This window comes from Phyllobates terribilis, unplaced genomic scaffold (assembly GCF_046119375.1).
Source record: "Phyllobates terribilis strain yellow unplaced genomic scaffold, ASM4611937v1 Scaffold_17__1_contigs__length_24005725, whole genome shotgun sequence".
Classification (NCBI taxonomy): domain Eukaryota; kingdom Metazoa; phylum Chordata; class Amphibia; order Anura; family Dendrobatidae; genus Phyllobates; species Phyllobates terribilis.
In genome coordinates, this window is record NW_027362777.1 from 7982126 (window position 1) to 7996131 (window position 14006).

Below are 14006 nucleotides of genomic sequence, written 5' to 3' on the forward strand. Positions count from 1 at the left end.
AAGTTGTCGGTGAAAGCATTTCATGCAGACTAACAGAGCGGATCTTGGTATTTGGAGTGATTTTTCCCTTCCTCGCTTTATCATTTATCTCCTTTCCCGTTGGTGTTCCCTCTGTTGTAGTTGTGTAGTTTTTGTATGCAAGGTGGTTTTGATTTTACCCTTGTACTGTCTCGTTCGTCTAAGTACTGAGTGTTGGCATATTATTACCTGTCCCCTTTTGTTGTGATCGGGGTCCTTCTCAGGACTAGATTACTTAGGTGCAGGGATCCTCAGGAGGTAGGGGTTACGCTGGCGGCCTGGACCTCTGTACCTTTAACAGTACCTCCAGGTAGAGGGATTAGTCAGGGCCCCAGCTCAGGGTCAGCTTAGGCCCCCTACCTCCAGTACACAGAGACAGCGTGACATTTTCACCGACCACTTAGATTTTCTCCAGCTACCATGGATCCAGTAGCCGGTCTAGCTCGGCAGTTGCAGAGTTTGTCCATGGAGCTGGCAGACGTTAGGTCCAAGGTTTTGTATCCTCAGGAGCAAGCCGGACCAGAACCTAAAGTAGCTCTCCCTGACAGGTTCACTGGGGGGTGGGACAAGTTTTTTGTTTTCCGGGAGGCATGCAAGCTGTACTTTCGGCTGCGGCCTCGGTCATCGGGGAGTGAAGAATAAAGGGTGGGAATTGTCATCTCGCTCCTACAAGGGGACCCACAATCTTGGGTGTTCTCTCTTCCCCGGGCTCCCCGGCTCTCCAGTCAGTGGATAGGTTTTTTGCTGCTCTGGGTCTTGTATATGATGACCCGGATCGGATCTCCCTTGCTGAATCTAAGTTACGTAGGATCCAGCAGGGAGATCGTTCGGCGGAGGAATTCTGTTCGGAGTTCCGTAGGTGGGCCACTGACACCCAGTGGAATGACCCGGCTCTTAGGAGCCAGTTTTGTCAAGGTTTATCCGACAAATTACAGGATGTGTTGGCACAGTATGACTCTCCCGCGTCACTGGAAGCCGCTATGGCCCTTGCTATTTGCATTGACAGACGGCTTCGGGAGAGGTGCGGGATAACTCCACCCCCTGTGATGACTCCACCTCCTACAAGGTCCCCTCATATGGTGGTTCCCCTGGTCAGTCCAGAGGAGCCTATGCAATTAGGAGGGGCATCATTTCGGGGGAGGGGACCGGTGGTGCGCCATAAGACAGGAAGGTGTTTCTTCTGCGGGAGAAAGGGACATTTTATTGGGGGGTGTCCATCCCGTCCCTTGCAGAGTGAAGAGTCGTCGGAAAACTGTTGATCCCAGGTTGTGTGGTGGACGGCAATCTGGGAGTAGGTATTTCGTCCCTAGGTTCGTCTCAGTTTCTCGTACCGGCGGAGGTGGTGGTGGGTACGAGAACTGAGAGGATATCTGTTCTTCTGGATAGTGGGGCCGGGGCTAATCTGGTGGACTCTCGGTTTGCCCGGGTTCAAGGTATGCGATTGAGTGAGTTGGCTAAACCCATCCCCATATTCTCGATCGATGCCAGGCCTCTCGGTCAGGGAAGTTTTTTGCAAGCTGTGCATAACGTAAAACTTCAAGTGGGGGCGATACATAAAGAACTGTTGTCTTGCTACGTGTTGGAGGGTCTTCCCACTCCTATAGTGTTGGGCCTTCCTTGGTTAACTAAGCATAACCCGGTTATTAATTGGCAATCCAGAGAGATAAGCCAATGGAGTAAATTCTGTAATAAAAACTGCATGAATACGGTCATCGGTGCGGTTACTCCTAGGGTCTTACCTCCATTTCTGGCGGACTTTGAGGATGTATTCTCGGAGAAAGGGTGTCAGGAACTACCTCCTCATCGCCAGTATGACTGTTCTGTAAAACTGCTCCCTGAGGCCAAGTTACCTAAAGCTAGGTTGTATAACCTTTCTGGTCCTGAGAGGCAGGCCATGAAGGATTATATTTCAGAAAGTCTGGCTAAGGGGCATATTAGACCTTCATCTTCACCGGTGGCCGCGGGGTTCTTCTTTGTTAAGAAGAAAGATGGAGGCCTACGTCCTTGCCTGGATTTCCGTGAACTTAATCGGATTACGGTCCGAGATCCGTATCCGCTCCCACTTATTCCCGATCTCTTTAATCAGATCGTGGGCGCCAAATGGTTCTCTAAGTTGGATCTCAGGGGGGCGTACAATCTGATTAGGATGAAGGAGGGGGATGAGTGGAAGACGGCGTTTAACACTCCGGAGGGGCATTATGAGAACCTTGTCATGCCATTCGGTCTGACTAATGCCCCGGCGGTGTTCCAACACTTTGTTAATGACATTTTTCGCCGCCTGGTGGGACAGTTTGTTGTCATATATCTGGATGATATCTTAATTTACTCGCCGGATCTGGTGTCTCATCAGGAGCACGTTAGGCAGGTGTTACAGATCTTGCGGGATAATAAACTGTATGCCAAATGGGAAAAGTGTGTGTTCGCCGTACAGGAACTCCAGTTTTTAGGCTTCCTGGTTTCAGCGTCCGGTTTTCGTATGGACCCTGGGAAAGTGCGGGCAGTTCTTGAGTGGGATCGGCCAGAGAATCTTAAGGCACTACAACGTTTCCTGGGGTTTGCTAATTATTACCGGAAGTTCATTCGTAATTTCTCGTCCATGGTTAAGCCTCTCACAGACATAACTAAAAAGGGGACGGATTTTTCTAGGTGGTCTGACAAGGCTTGTCAAGCATTCTCCTCCTTGAAAAAATGTTTTGCCTCGGCACCCATACTCATTCAACCTGATGCGTCACAGCCATTCATTGTAGAGGTAGACGCTTCCGAGGTAGGGGTGGGAGCAGTATTGTCACAAGGTTCGTCCCCTGGTAAGTGGCATCAGTGCGCCTTTTTCTCTAAAAAAATTGTCGTCCGCTGAGAGGAATTACGATGTCGGCAATAGGGAACTCTTGGCCATTAAGTTAGCTTTTGAGGAGTGGCGCCATTTTTTAGAGGGAGCAGTCCATCCGGTCACCGTCATCACCGATCACAAGAACCTGCTATATCTGGAGTCCGCGAAACGTCTGAATCCCAGACAAGCTAGGTGGTCATTGTTTTTTACCAGGTTTAATTTTGTCGTTACATATTGTCCTGGGTCAAAAAATGTAAAGGCGGATGCCTTATCTCGTAGTTTCCCTGGGGCCGGGAATACGGACGACCCGATTCCTATCCTTCAGGAGGGGGTGGTGGTTTCGGCAGTATGCTCTGAGCTTGAGGAGGAGGTATTGGAGGCTCAGGGGGACGCCCCTGTTGGACCTCCGGGGAGACTGTTTGTTCCAGATCAGTTGCGACAAAAGGTGATCGAGGCTCACCATAACTCAGTTTTTGCAGGACACCCGGGAAGTAAAGCAACTGTGGATCTCCTCTCGCGTCGATTTTGGTGGCCTAACTTACATAAGGAGGTGGTAACTTTTGTCGCGTCCTGTGGGGTTTGTGCGCGCTCTAAGACCCCACATACCCGTCCGTCTGGGGCCCTCTTACCTTTGAAGATCCCGGAGCGTCCTTGGACTCATCTGTCTATGGACTTTATTACGGACCTCCCTCCGTCTTCGGGTAAAACAGTCATACTCGTTGTAGTGGACAGGTTCAGCAAGATGGCACATTTTATCGCTCTTCCTAATGCTAAAACTCTTGCGCAGGTGTTCATTGGGGAGATTGTGAGGCTTCACGGGGTACCCTCCGAGGTGGTGTCAGATCGGGGGTCTCAGTTTGTGTCCAAATTCTGGAAGGCGTTTTGTACACGGCGGGGGATGCATTTATCGTTCTCATCGGCTTTTCATCCTCAGACCAATGGTCAGACGGAACTTATGAACCAGAGCTTGGAGACATATCTCCGGTGTTTTGTGTCAGAGAACCAGGAGGACTGGGCTTCTTTCTTACCTCTGGCAGAGTTTGCTCTTAATAATAGGCGGAGCGAGTCCACTGGTAAGTCCCCGTTTTTTGGGGCATATGGTTTTCACCCCCAGTTTTGTACTTTCAGTAGGGGGGGCTCTTCGGGGGTTCCTGAGGAGGAACGATTTTCCTCATCACTCGCTTCAGTATGGAGAGGGGTGCTGAAGAATCTGAATACTATGGGGAACCGATACAAACGTATGGCTGATAGGAGGAGAGTGCCTGGTCCGGACCTAAGTGTGAACGATCGGGTATGGTTGTCTACCAGGAATATAAAACTTAAGGTTCCCTCCTGGAAACTGGGTCCCAGGTTCATCGGGCCGTACAGGATCAGTTCTATAATTAATCCGGTGGCATTCCGTCTTGACCTCCCCCCTACGTTTAAAATTCACAACGTGTTCCACAGATCATTGCTTAAGAGGTATGTGGCGCCGGTGGTACCGTCACCTTTACCTCCCCCTCCAGTGGTGGTCAATGGTAACTTGGAGTTCCAGGTATCGAGGGTCATCGATTCACGCTTTAATCGCCGGTCCCTTCAGTACCTGGTTCATTGGAAGGGGTATGGTCCTGAGGAGAGGATGTGGGTTCCTGCGTCGGATATTAACGCAGACCGATTAGTTCGGGCCTTCCACACGACTCACCTGGATAAACCTGGCCCTGAGGGTCCGGAGGCCCCTCGTAGAAGGGGGGGTACTGTCACGGGTGTGTCGCCACGAAGATCGTCACGATTACACAGCCTGACTTCTCGCAGCTGAGTTTTTGGTGCTTTGTGTTTTTCGGCAGTGAGGGAGTTAACTCTCTCTCTCTCTGTGCTAGACGAGGTCCAGCCTCGCCCAGCTGCAATCAATGCTGCTGTAGTGGGACTCCTTCAAATGCCTGCCGGTCTGTTAGGGAAGTGTCGGTGAAAGCATTTCATGAAGACTAACAGAGCGGATCGTGGTATTTGGAGTTTCAGAGATAAGTGTATTCGGAGAGTTTTTTCCCTTCCTCGCTTTATCATTTATCTCCTTTCCCGTTGGTGTTCCCTCTGTTGTAGTTGTGTAGTTTTTGTATACAAGGTGGTTTTGGTTTTACCCTTGTACTGTCTCGTTCGTCTAAGTACTGAGTGTGGGCATATTATTACCTGTCCCCTTTTGTTGTGATCAGGGGTCCTTCTCAGGACTAGATTACTTAGGTGCAGGGATCCTCAGGAGGTAGGGGTTACGCTGACGGCCTGGACCTCTGTACCTTTAACAGTACCTCCAGGTAGAGGGATTAGTCAGGGCCCCAGCTTAGGGTCAGCTTAGGCCCCCTACCTCCAGTACACAGAGACAGCGTGACAGTACTCTCACCAAAGCCCCCATACTGAGCAGTGCTTTCTTCACAGGGACATTTACCCCCCAGCCACAGGTTATTCTGATATGGGGAACAACATAACTTATTTGTATATCAGATTACGTCTATCCCTACTAAAGAAGATATGGAGCAATATATTCAGAGGCTGGAGACTACATACAATACTGAAATACGTCCCCTCGCTTCTATCCTGTCACAGCTTACTGACAAGGTACAGAGATTGGAGGATAATGTCGTCCAAGTTAGAGGCCATCATAATGCTCAGAAACTAACACTGGATCTTCACAGCCAGTAAATAAACCACTTGTTAAATATGTTTGATGATCAAGAAAATCACAATAATATCCTGAAAGCATCAATGCACAAGCAATTATGCCAACACTGTGATCATTATTCAATAATATCCTTGGTGATCCTATTGATAAGGAGCTGGAGATCGCCAGAGCGCACCGTACATTAGGTAATCATGGCCCAGATCCTGAGCATCAAAGGGACAGTATCTGTCACATACATTTTTTTCAATGTAAAAGAGGCCATTGCGAGGAAAGCAGGGGATTTTGGTCCTGGTGATTTCAATGGAAAATTGATACAATTGCTCATAGATCTATCCTGCATGATGTAGCACCCTGAGGATTCGGCTGCTACAGGGGTATTGCACCTCAACCCAGAGGTGTGGTATTCCACTCCCGGGTAAGGATGGAGTGTGGAACTGAGCTAGTAGGCTGCATGCACTACACACATCCCATTTCCGGGGAACAGACCGATGGTACTCCCACTAGAGAAATGTGCAGGTACGACAGTGTCTGTTCCTGGCTGGAGTGGGAGGGGGGTGGAACATCCCAGTAGTGTAGGGGCAGATAGGGGGAGCAGCCTGGGTAAAGTTAGGAGCTCATTGGGTGCTGGTCACCTGAGCTCACACATAGTGGGAGTATTTAAGGTGGGCACCATCTTAGATCAGGGTCAGTCAGTCAGTTGTCAGTCTGTGAGACGTCAGTCTGTCAGAGTGTAACCTGAGAAGCAGAGCAGAGGAGAAGAGAGAGAGACCCAGAGGCGCAGAGGGGACTCCAAGAGCCCATAAGAGAGCTAATAGGGTGAAGGGTCGGCAACAGGGTACCGGATCCCAAGCTGGCAGAGGCTACAGCACACCTTAGCCAGGAACCGGAGGTCGTGGGCAGGATCTGCCACGATCACCCACTAAATCCACCCGGAAGGCAGACCAAGAATAGGGTCAGGGAGCCCAGAGGAGGCTTGACCAACAAGAGGCCCGAGGGAGCCGGACTTAGGTGGATCCCTGGTGGGAACGGCCAGAAGAAGGGAGAGACAGAAAGGAGCTCAGGACCACACTCCGGAGTTGCCTGGGAGTTGACCGAGTCCAGGACCTGGTGGACGCAGCACGGCTTGGGTGGTCACTGCTGTACACAGTGACCCGAGCAACACCAGTAAGTAAAACCCTGGGACTGCATTTTATGCCTCTGAGTCTCCTTGCTGCACCTTCACAACCACCATCCTCCACGGCTGACCCCCTGAGGCTATACCCCTCCCGTTGGGGGTTATACTACCAAAGCTGCACACACATCATCAGCCTCAGTGGACCCTGCTGCAGCGGCGGCCTTTTGACCGCAAATCAACGGGTGGCGTAGTCGACACATAGAACTCTAATAACATCTGTAGGACTGCCACACACTGAGTTTGACACCCTGGGCACGGACCGGGTCACAGCCACTCGGAGACTACAACCCCCATCTGATCCGGCTCTGGGTATCCCCAACAACACTGGCCCAGGGGGCGCGTCAACTTTGGCGTAGTCGGCAGGATAACGTGCCCGCAACAACCGGGTACTGCGTGCCTGAAGAAAAGTTCACCGTTACCTTAAAAAGAAGTCTCCCGCCGGTTCCGGAGGGTCCCCGCCAACGGACCCCATCACAGGTCGTTTCCCGCCGGTTGTCCGCCATTTGCAGCTTTTTCCCGCCATCCATGGAGTTTCCCGCCACTGGGAGACGATTCCCGCCATTTCCAAGGATTTCCCGCCTTGGGGGAGCGGACGCCATTATGGGCGTGCCAGAGGGTGGCAAAAGGCGACCTCCCATCGTGGGCCAGGTCGAAGAATGGCGCCAAAAGCGGAAACCGCGCCCACCAACAGAGACTGTGATGCTGGAAGTGTCCATCAGCGTGAGGGAACTGCCCCTGGAACTGACAATCACAAAGTTGCCCCGGGACCACCCTCAATGTGGGCGGAGACAGAACAAGAGAACAAAGATGGGTGTCGCTTGGAGCAGTCTGGAGAGAGCGCACCCGGAGACAAGACGTCTGGAAGAGAGTCCAGAGAAAGCCTACCCGGAGATGGAGGGAGAGTCAGGCAGCACCGACCCAGTGGTCAGGAGCCTGTTGCAGGTCGCCACTCCAGAAGGCCTGATGGAGATCCTAGCACAGCTCCCCCGAGACCGGGAGTGTGCACAGACCGCGTTGGAGGGCCTCGCACGGAGGATGGCCCGGGTGCAGGGAGAGACGTTGGCGGAGTGGAGCCGAGAGATGGCCCAGCAGACCGAAACCCGTCAGCGGAGCACGCCGCCCGAGACGAGGAGACAGACCGCCTCTGAGGATGGCGCAGGAGGAACGAAGGCAGGAGACGGCGCCGAGAAGGGAGCTGAACGGACGGAGGCAGGTAAAGGGGACGTCTCTACCCCGAGCCGGGAAACCGCGTGCCTGCCCCAGCTCCCCGTCGCAGAGCCCGAAATTCCCCCTGCCGTGCCCGTCGCTGCATCGTCACCGCCGCCGACTAGGCCTCAACCGGAAACCGCGGCCGCGACCCCTGTGACGTCACACGCCTCGACCTCGAGCGTGGCCAAGCAGGAAATACCACCGGCCTGGTCGCAAGGCCTAGTACCCCCGGGCGCCGCCATACCAACAGCGCCCCCTACCTCCGCGGAGCCACCGGCCTGGCCGCAGGGCCGAGTAACCACGGGCGCCGCCGTTCTTACGGTGCCCTTTGCCTTTAGGGTGCCCCAGGCCTGGTCGCAAGGCCTGGTTATCCCGGGCGCCGCTACCATCAACGCGCCCTCAACATCTAGAGTGCCGCACCTGGGTGAAAATCTATTTGCCCAGCATACGTGCCCGGATGGGCAGCCCTTCATATGGCCCCAGGAGTACATTCAGCTGGAACTCCAGAGAGCAAGGCCCATGTGCGAGCCCCTGATTCCGGCTCCAAAGCCCGTAAAGAGGACCTCGCCCCCGCTGGAGGAGGCACAGTTCGAGTGGGACCCCACTGGAAAAGACCTCATGGGGTTCACTCAGGAGACTCGGGCGGCCGCAGCAGAGCGTGCAGAGTGCTGCCGGCAGCAGCTCGAGGTCTTCGAGAGGGAGCGGAGAGAGAAATGGGTCCGGGAACAGCAAGCGCAGATAAGGAGCGCGGAGCAGAAGAGCCGGACCAGGAGGAATCCCCGTGCAGCACATGGTCCCCCTTCCACCGGGACTGTGATAAAATTCAACATGCAGCACGGATGGGGCTTCATTAGAGACCATCATACCCCCGGCGACGTCTTTGTGACCCGCAGAGACGTAGAAAGCCATCTGCCGGAGGGACACAGAGGTCGTGACCTGTATGTAGGGGACGAGGTCACCTTCACCCGGCACAAGTGTGCCAAAGGACCCTACGCCCTCCATGTGCATCGCCTGACGGAGGAGGAGCTGCGGTGTGAGGAGGAGCAAGAGGACCCGGACGGGTCTGAAGAATCTAAAGAAGGAGCAGGAGGACGCCGTCGTTAAAGTACGGTAAAGAGACTGTACATAGTTACCCGTCAGGGTATAAGAACTGTTCTAGTTAAAATATAGTCCCCGTTGGGACCAGCCAATTGAACTGATGCCCATGTGTCCCTATTCCCATTACCTGGCCGAGGACTGAGAGCGGCCATATTCCCCTGTATATAGTTGCGCTTTCTAAGGCGCCCCCTACTGGTTTTATGGGAAAACTGTTTTTCTTCAAGAGACTGTCGCACTTTACCCGGTCACAAGTTGCACCGTGACCGGAGGAACCAGAAACAAGAATGTTATTTATATGAAAAGTTTATTGCTGATATATCTATATGATGTTTTCTATGTTTATGTTTATGAGAAAAAATTGTATGTTTTGGATGTTTATATTTTACAGCCCGAGGACGTGCTGTGATTTACCAGGGGGGAATGTAGCACCCTGAGGATTCGGCTGCTACAGGGGTATTGCACCTCAACCCAGAGGTGTGGTATTCCACTCCCGGGTAAGGATGGAGTGTGGAACTGAGCTAGTAGGCTGCATGCACTACACACATCCCATTTCCGGGGAACAGACCGATGGTACTCCCACTAGAGAAATGTGCAGGTACGACAGTGTCTGTTCCTGGCTGGAGTGGGAGGGGGGTGGAACATCCCAGTAGTGTAGGGGCAGATAGGGGGAGCAGCCTGGGTAAAGTTAGGAGCTCATTGGGTGCTGGTCACCTGAGCTCACACATAGAGGGAGTATTTAAGGTGGGCACCATCTTAGATCAGGGTCAATCAGTCAGTTGTCAGTCTGTGAGACGTCAGTCTGTCAGAGTGTAACCTGAGAAGCAGAGCAGAGGAGAAGAGAGAGAGACCCAGAGGCGCAGAGGGGACCCCAAGAGCCCATAAGAGAGCTAATAGGGTGAAGGGTCGGCAACAGGGTACCGGATCCCAAGCTGGCAGAGGCTACAGCACACCTTAGCCAGGAACCGGAGGTCGTGGGCAGGATCTGCCACGATCACCCACTAAATCCACCCGGAAGGCAGACCAAGAATAGGGTCAGGGAGCCCAGAGGAGGCTTGACCAACAAGAGGCCCGAGGGAGCCGGACTTAGGTGGATCCCTGGTGGGAACGGCCAGAAGAAGGGAGAGACAGAAAGGAGCTCAGGACCACACTCCGGAGTTGCCTGGGAGTTGACCGAGTCCAGGACCTGGTGGACGCAGCACGGCTTGGGTGGTCACTGCTGTACACAGTGACCCGAGCAACACCAGTAAGTAAAACCCTGGGACTGCATTTTATGCCTCTGAGTCTCCTTGCTGCACCTTCACAACCACCATCCTCCACGGCTGACCCCTGAGGCTATACCCCTCCCGTTGGGGGTTATACTACCTAAGCTGTACACACATCATCAGCCTCAGTGGACCCTGCTGCAGCGGCGGCCTTTTGACCGCAAATCAACGGGTGGCGTAGTCGACACAAAGAACTCTAATAACATCTGTAGGACTGCCACACACTGAGTTTGACACCCTGGGCACGGACCGGGTCACAGCCACTCGGAGACTACAACCCCCATCTGATCCGGCTCCGGGTATCCCCAACAACACTGGCCCAGGGGGCGCGTCACATGACACTTTCTCAAAGAAGGGTATTGAAACCACTTCTTGATGCTCTCTGGGAAAATGGCCTGATGTACTCCTGTGGTACCCTTTCCAGCTGCAAGTCTGAAAAAAATGGAACATTGTATACTTTGAAAGATCAATGCGACATGAGACTATTCTGTGATGTCTTGGACCAGGGGTCCTCAAACTACGGCCCACAGGCCACATGCGGCCCGCGGAGGATTTTTTCTGGCCCGCCGGGCTGTGGGCGGAGGAGAGTGGTGTCAGCGCTCGCTCCCTCCCGCTTGCTCAGGGCCCTGGCAGCTGGATACTTACCTCTCCCCGTGCCTCTGCAGATCCGCTGTCTTCCTGCTGTGTGCTCCCTGTGATGTCTCAGGTCAGAGGGTGCGGTGAAGTCTTTCCACCGCGCCCTCCCCTGAGCCATCACAGGCAGTGCAGAGCGGGAAGACACCGGCGACGCTGAGGAGTCCGGACCCGAGCAGTTTCAGCAGGTGAGAAGTGAGGTGAGTTTTTTTTTTTTTTTTTTTTTTTTTAATGTATGGAGGCATAGGGCATAATATTAGGGGTGACATCCTGCATGGGGCATAATATTAGGGATGACATCCTGCATGGGGCATAATATGGGGGAGTGACATGCTGCATGGGGCATTATATGGGGGAGTGACATGCTGCATGGGCATTATAAAGAGAGGGGGGTGATATCCTGCATGGTGCATTATAACGACAGGAGAGTGATATCCTGCATGGGGCATTATATGGGGGGGTGACATCCTGAATGGGGCATTATATGGTGGGGTGACATGCTGCATGGGGCATTATATGGGGGGTGACATCCAGCATGGGGCATTATATGGGGGGGTGACATCCTGAATGGGGCATTATAAAGACAGGGGAGTGATATCCTGCATGGGGCATTATATGGGGGGGGTGATATCAAGCATGGGGCATTATATGGGGGTTGACATCCTGAATGGGGCATTATAAAGACAGGGGAGTGATATCCTGCATGGGGCATTATATGGGGGGGTGACATCCTGCATGGGGCATTATATGGGGGGGGGGGGACATCCTGCATGGGGCATTATATGGGGGGGTGACATCCTGCATGGGGCATTATATGGGGGGGGTGACATCCTGCATGGGGCATTATATGGGGGGGTGACATCCTGCATGGGGCATTATAAAGACAGCGGAGTGATATCTTGCATGGGGCATTATATGGTGGGAGAAATGGACATCCTGCATGGGGCATTATATGGGGGGGTGACAGCCTGCATAGGGCTTTATAAGGGGGAAACAGCCTGCCTATTGAGGACCTATGCTGCCTATTGGGGACATTTACCTGCTCATTGAGGACCTATGCTGCCTATTGGGGACATTTACCTCCCCATTGAGTACCTATGCTGCCTAATGGGGACATTTACCTCCCCATTGAGGACCTATGCTGCCTATTGGGTACATTTACCTGCCTATTGGGGACCTATGCTGCCTATTGAGGACCTATGCTGCCTATTGGGGACATTTACCTGCCTATTGGGGACATTTACCTGCCTATTGGGGACCTATGCTGCCTATTGGGGACCTATGCTGCCTATTGGGGACCTATGCTGCCTATTGGGGACATTTACCTGCATATTAGGGACCTATGCTGCCTATTGGGAACATTTACCTGCCTATTGGGGACATTTACCTGCCTATTGGGGACAGTTACCTACCTATTGAAATACCGGTTGATTTAACTTTACTTGTTCTTCATTTTAAATATTGTATTTGTGCCTGTATTGTTTTTTTTACTTCAAAATAAGATATGTGCAGTGTGCATAGGAATTTGTTCATAGTTTTTTTTTAAAAATTATATTCCGGCCCTCCAAAGGTCTGAGGGACAGTGAACTGGCCCCCTGTTTAAAAAGTTTGAGGACCCCTGTCTTGGACATTCCCAGAATCCATATATCTGACTGGCCACCTGCTCCACCATTGCCACTGAGAGTTCCAGCACATCACAGAAGGCGTTCAATGGATCAGGAACTTGATGGTGATGCAGCCAGATGGGAAAGGAACCTGCCAATCATATGAGCTCCTGAAATGAATCTCTTTTTCCCTGGTGAGAGACAGTTTGCCGATGCTTACTTATTTCTTTAAGCATATAATCTATAATATAACCGGGGATGCGTATCTCTGTCTGAAGCCTTTATAGACTGGGCAAGCACGAGACGCCTGCGCAGTCTGGCTCCAGACAGAAGCACGCATGGAGCCGTTACAGGTAAGAGGAGTGTGTATGGCGCCGGAGATCATGGTATGCGTAGACACTGAACGCATACCGCAATCTCCGGCGCCATACTTACCTGACCGGGAGGAGCGTTGCCGTGGCGCCTCTCTTTGCCAGAGACCGGGGCAGGAGTGAAAGCGTCGGAATCGGCGCATGCGCATAGTGCTATCCGGCGCTGTTTTTACTGAAGACCCGTGCAGTGTGTCTTTAGCAAAATGGCGCCGGACAGCGCGGTATGGGCACGCGTGTGCTCCGGCGCCACACTCCTCCCCCGGTCTCTGGCAGAACAGGACACCGCAGCGCTGGAGCACGGGGAAGAAAGGTGAATATATGTGTTTATTTTTTTTTGCATGTGTACAGAGTGAAAGGGATGAGGGGTACCATACATGCCAGGATTGGGGGATGATGGGTGCCATGCATACCAGGATGAGAGATGGGGTGCCATGCATACCAGGATTGGGGATGAGGGTTGCCATGCATACCAGGATTGGGGATGAGGGTTGCCATGCATACCAGGATTGGGGGATGAGGTGTGCCATGCGTATCAGGATAGGGATCTGGGGGTAACATGCATACCAGGATAGGGATGAGGGGTACCATGCATACCATGATGAGGGATGGGGTACCATGCATATCAGGATTGGGTATGAGGGAACCATGCATACCAGGATGAGGGGCACCATGCATGCCAGGTTTGGGGGTGAGGGGTGCCATCCATACCAGGATTGGGGGTGAGGGGTGCCATGCATACCAGGATTGGGGGTGGGGGGTGCCATGCATACCAGGATAGGGATGAGGCGTGCCATGTATACCAGGATAGGGATGAGGGGTACCATGCATGCCAGGATAGGGATCTGGGGGGGCTATGCATACCAGGATAGGGATAAGGGGTACCATGCATACCAGGCTAGGGATGAGGGGTACCATGCATACCAGGATGAGGGATGGGGTGCCATGCATACCAGGATGAGGGGCGCCATGCATGCCAGGATTGGGATGAAGGGTGCCATGTATACCAGGATTGGAGGTGAGGGGTGCCATGCATGCCAGGATAAGGATGAGGCAAGCCATGCATACCAGGATAGGGATGAGGGGTACCATGCATACCAGGATAGGGATGAGGGGTACCATGTATACCAGGATAGGGATGAGGGGTGCCATGCATACCAGGA